Genomic DNA, 5,658 nt, shown 5'->3' with positions numbered 1-5,658 from the left:
GGATCCCACATACAGACCGGTTCCCGCTCACTGGCTGAGCGAGGCGCGGGAGCAACACCGAGGGTTGCAATCCCGTTGCCGGTCCCCGGTCCGGTATGGGGGCAACACTGAGGGTTGCGATCCGTGGCCGGACACGGAAAAAGACAAAATAATAATAATAATAATAATAATAATAATGATTCCAAAAACTTTGGAAGTATAAATGTAGATTATCTTTTTATACATAACTTTGTTGAGGGCAATATAGAGGAAAGAGACAGGATGAGAGACACAATTGATAGCTCATAGAAACAACTTTTCCAAATCTTAAAAAGAGTAGTAAGGGTAGAAATCCTAAAGAAGATATAGAATAGAAATCATGTAAAAGGAGGCAGGTGGTTCTGAGGGTAAGAGTTTCTGAGTCCTGGTGTAGGTTCTGACTCAATGCCCCTTACTCCTTAGACAGGTCACCTCAGCACACTGGCCTGCTTTCTCATCTGCATTATAACACATGTAGTGCTAAGTTCCTTCCATCTATTACATTCCATGATTCTAAGTGCTGATGGTAGACACAGAATTCACATTAAAGCCATAAAGTTGAGAAATTGGGTTTTTCACAGACTTAAAATTGTGTTTTTACATGCTAAAATTAACTGGCTTGGGATCTGTATTTATTCCATTTCTAAATCTGCTTCTGAATTAAAAGATTGCTCAGCCATTTTACTAAATCTTCACATTAAACTACAATAATATATTGCATTAAAAGCTTATGGATGAAAAGCTTTTTGCCCATCTTTTATGAGTTAATGGTGACTAAGTTAAAGTGCATGAGAAAAAAACTATGATTATTAAATAGTGGACAGGAATGGAAAGCAAAGGTCTTGGAAAATAGCTAAGTCTTCATATATCTGGAAAAAAATTGAACTTGTGGCATAATACTGGTCTTCTAAATTATTTAATAAAATCCTTTCTAATCCTATGCTTTTGATGATTTAAGATTTTAAAAGTAGCCTTAATTAAACAGAAATTAATTTTTGAAGCATCCTTATAAGAATTGGGAGAGGAAAAGGTAAGATCTCTGAATTACTAGCTGCTTCCTTTAAGTATTTGGATAACGAACTCAGTTTATAATGTAATTTACCAACATTCCCTCAAAACTAACTATGGACTAGGCACTGATACACATTTTTTATTTAATCCTCACAGCCATTTTGTGTGTTATTAATTCCATTTTATAGGTTCGGAGGAGCTCAGAGAAATGAAATCTGTGCCCAAGATCTCACAATTGATGAGCACAGAGCCAGGATTTGAATACAATTCTGCCCGACATTAAGGCACACATTCTTTCTTCTACTTTATGTTTGCCACAAAAATGCCTGAAGTACATAAATGTAGAAAGTATATATTTACTGTTCTTATTTCCTGTTCTAAATTAATTTTTTAAAAAACAAGAAATAAATATTCCAGCAATGAATAAAAGTTTTATTTTGCATGCGTGTTTGTCTCTCTCTTTCCTCACCTGTCTGCGAAGGTCTCTTGTCTTCTTGCACATGTTGTCTATAGCAATATTCAGGGTATTACTCCTTTCTTTTTTTCCAGTCTGCAAGAAGAAGAAAAAAATAGCATAGCAATGGTATCAAGTTAGTCTTTATCACTTAGCAATTTGTTTTCCAAATTTCCTTAAAATAACAGCTTGAAAATTCAAGAATAGGTTTCAAAACTGCTATGATATTGCATATGATTCATGAGCATTTAACTTAAGACTGAGTAGAACAGTGATTAAAGCTCTCATTATTTTCTTCTTTAGGCTTTTGCAATATTTCTGATACAGGGTTGGGTTGTATTCAGTATGGCAGCAGGCAGAGCATTATCTCCATGAAACTCTGATCTTCCTTCTTAACAAGTCAACTCTTTAGCTGTTAAGCATGCAATTATCTTAAAAGCATTAGATGCCCAATTTGTCAACTTCTGTGGGAGTTTCTGAAGTCATTTTCATGTTGTATTGTGTAAGTTATGCAGAGCCATATTGGAGTTTTGCTAAACACTAAATAAAATATGCAGTGCAAATTCATACAATTTGCAAAACTTGACCACAATTTTAGCTGACAATATTCCAAGAACAAATTGTTTTAAGTAAGAACTGGACGCTGTTTTTGGCTCTTTAAGATAATTTGTACAATACCTTTTCATCCTTTAAGCAGAACAAGTTCTCCCTTAACCTAAATCTTTAGGCTATTAAACACATAGAGAGTCACCTTGATTGCTATTTTCTATGTATTATTTTTGTGGGAGACAACTAGATTGAATCTAATCATACTTTTTCAGTGATATCTTACATAAAAGAGATTGGAAAAAATTATGTGATTCACCTCTAGGAAAATTGCTGCTATTTAATTTAATAAACTGAAAGGGCTCTTGAGAGGAGACCTTGAAAATAAAAAAGACAAGTTTAAGCAGCTGATAACTGAGGGATTTTACAGCATGGATTCCATGAAAAAGGAAACTGAGGCAAAGTATACATGAATAAGCATCATGTAAGACACTATCCTCACTAACTAAACTCATACATAAATACCTTCAAGTGGAAAGACTCCTTAACAAGAAATTCAAGACCATCTATACTATCCTAACCTACCTTTTTAGTCTTATCTCAAGTATTATCCTTTACAGTAGCAATATTCCTATATTTTCTATCTCTTCCTCCAAGTTCTTACATACAATGTACCTTTGACTTCAGAAAGTATCTCCCAAAACAACCTCTGTTAAAATCCTACCTATTCCTCAATGGTTTCCACAAAGAATTACCCCAACAGCCCTGCTCAGAAGTAAACTCACACATCTTCTCATTCCAATGGAATTTTTAATATTACTCAATATATCTGTGCATATTCATCACCCTTACAATACTGTTAGAATCTTGATATGGGCAGGTATATTTTAACTTTTTAAATCCCTGACAGTGACTTACATAGGACTTATTAAATGGAGTTGACTAGTTAATAAAAGAACATCTTGATTCAAAACATGACATATTTTTATTAGGGGCCTACTGTATACCAGGAAGATGTCATACTAGACTCCGGGGGAGATTTTAGCATTTATCCCTCAAGGCACAGCTATAGCCTTCTATTAGGTGAAATTGCTTGTGCCCACCTAAACCTCATTTAGACTTAGATTTTTCTCAGCAGCAGCGCTACTGATTTTAAGGCATGAAAAATGACCACCATTTGAGACCATCCTATACACTACAAGATTTTTGACACCCATGGACCCATGTCTACTAAATTCCAATATCAGCTCCCATACTGTGACAGCCAAAAATTGGCACCACGCATTTCTAGTTGCCTTCTATAGGAAGACACATTTTATTTTTGAAAGAGTGTGAAATGTGTACATGATACCCATGTCTACTAAATTCCAATATCAGCTCCCATACTGTGACAGCCAAAAATTGGCACCACGTATTTCTAGTTGCCTTCTATAGGAAGACACATTTTATTTTTGAAAGAGTGTGAAATGTGTACATGATAGAAACTATGTTTAGTAAAGGAAAGTGGAAGAAAAGAAAAGCAGAGATAGGAGAGACTGATGTTAGGTCATTTCAATGAGCACAGATAAAAGTCTGGATATCAGAGCAATTCAACACAGATGAAAGTTGTGGATAACCTCACAGCTTCTACACAACATTCTCCATGCTAGCAATAAAGATCTGTGAGAGTTAATTCAGGGCTATGTTAGGCAATGTCATAAACAGATACATAATGATCTAAGACAGTTTCTAATTTTACCTGAGGAACCAAGCCCTTATCCTTCAGTTTCATGCAGTGTTAGCTCTTGGTTGTATGTCTTTCCACTTCGTGAAGCAGAGATAGTCTATAAGGGTCAGGAATGGGACAAAGAGACCCCCCACCCATACACACACACACACACGCAATCGGAAATAATATGGGAGACTCCTGTTGTGTTGGCTATAAAAACTCACTAGCTTCTGTGGTTTGATTCATCAGAACAACTAAAAGATGTCAGCCTTCTCAGAGCTAGCAGCAGAGGCATACAGATCTTTAATAAAGGATGACAGGAGGTGACAGCATGAAGAGATTCAATAAGGACTATAAGATCATTTTCTCATTTCTACCCAGAGCTTAACCTTAGTATAAGGGTCAAAGACATTTTGTTCTCTAGGTAATAATAAACAGTCCTTATCATTACAGGAAATATAAAGGTCTCCCTTCTTCCTTCCTTTTTCTCCCCCCATTCCCCACCTCCAAATACAACCACCTTTTTTCTTTTTCACCTCTAGCTTTTTATTGGGTCCTTGCTATATTTATCCAGATTTATTTGGCTTCAGCCAAGCCATTTTATGCCTCTTTATTCCTTTTGCATGGCATAAAAATAAATAAAGCAAGGAGAAATAGCCCCGTCCTGCTTAAAAGCCCTCATTCCTTCTGTCCTCAAAGCCTTAACAAATCATCAAGCAATGAGCCAGGGCTAAAGGTGAATTCTGTGTGCTGAGGTAAGGGATGGAAAGGGCAGGATATTAAAACACAACCACAGATAACAATCAGAACCAGCCTATATCCCAAGTGCTCAAAGGAGAGGACACTCCTTATAGGCCTCCTTGACAAGAGCCATCATTAAGTCAGCACAGCCCTGCTAATGGAAAAGGGACCACTTACAGTGGAGTGTCAGAAAGAGAGACACTGTGGAAACATGGCACGATCAGCACTATATAGGGAAAGCAGTCACATTCTGCCTCAGTAAATAAATTGCCAGGAAAGACTTTATTGAAAACAACAGTTCTGAGCATAAGTTTCATTCAATTAAATTTCATTAACATTATTATTGCATATTATAAATATTATCCTAATGTGATCCAGACTTATACCTGTATAATAACTATGAGTCTTTCCACCAATTTTGTTTCACCATTGCTCCTGTGCAATGAAACACAGTTAACCGCAGTCTTTCCTGTGATTCTCTTAAAGCTGCTCACACATTTGGAAAACGTCTCTCTCTTTAAATAACCTCTCCTTGAATTATCCTGATCTGAGTGTTCCATCTGTTTTCTGTTGGGACCCTGCTGGGAAGAACTTTCTAACACTGTGTTGTCCAATATGGTAGCCACTCGTCACATGTGACTATTTAAATTTAAATATAAATTAATTAAAATTAAATAACAATAAAAATTCAGTTCCTCAGTTCTTCAACTTAAAGTGCTTAATAGCCATAGGTGTCGAGTGGCTACACCACAGATATAGAATATTTTCATTACCGCAGAAAGATCTATTGGACAGTGTTCTAAAACATACATTTATTTGTTTATTCAAATATATAATGAGTTCCTACTTTTATGAAAGTTACCTTTCAATTAGATGAGAATAAATGACAAACAAAAAATCCCAACCCTAAACTCACAAGCAGAGAAACTTGAGGTCTAATCATGCCCTTACTTCAAACACAACCACAGATAACAATCAGAACCAGCCTATATCCCAAGTGCTCAAAGGAGAGGACACCCCTTATAGGCATCCTTGACAAAAGCCATCATTAAGTCAGCACAGCCCTGCTAATGGAAAAGGGACCACTTACAGTGGAGTGTCAGAAAGAGAGACACTGTTGAAACATGGCACGATCAGCACTATATAGGGAAAGCAGTCACATTCTGCCTCAGTAAATAAA

Source organism: Galeopterus variegatus, unplaced genomic scaffold (assembly GCF_000696425.1).
Source record: "Galeopterus variegatus unplaced genomic scaffold, G_variegatus-3.0.2 Scaffold1177, whole genome shotgun sequence".
Taxonomy (NCBI): Eukaryota; Metazoa; Chordata; class Mammalia; order Dermoptera; family Cynocephalidae; genus Galeopterus; species Galeopterus variegatus.
Note: the sequence above shows the minus strand (reverse complement) of the source record.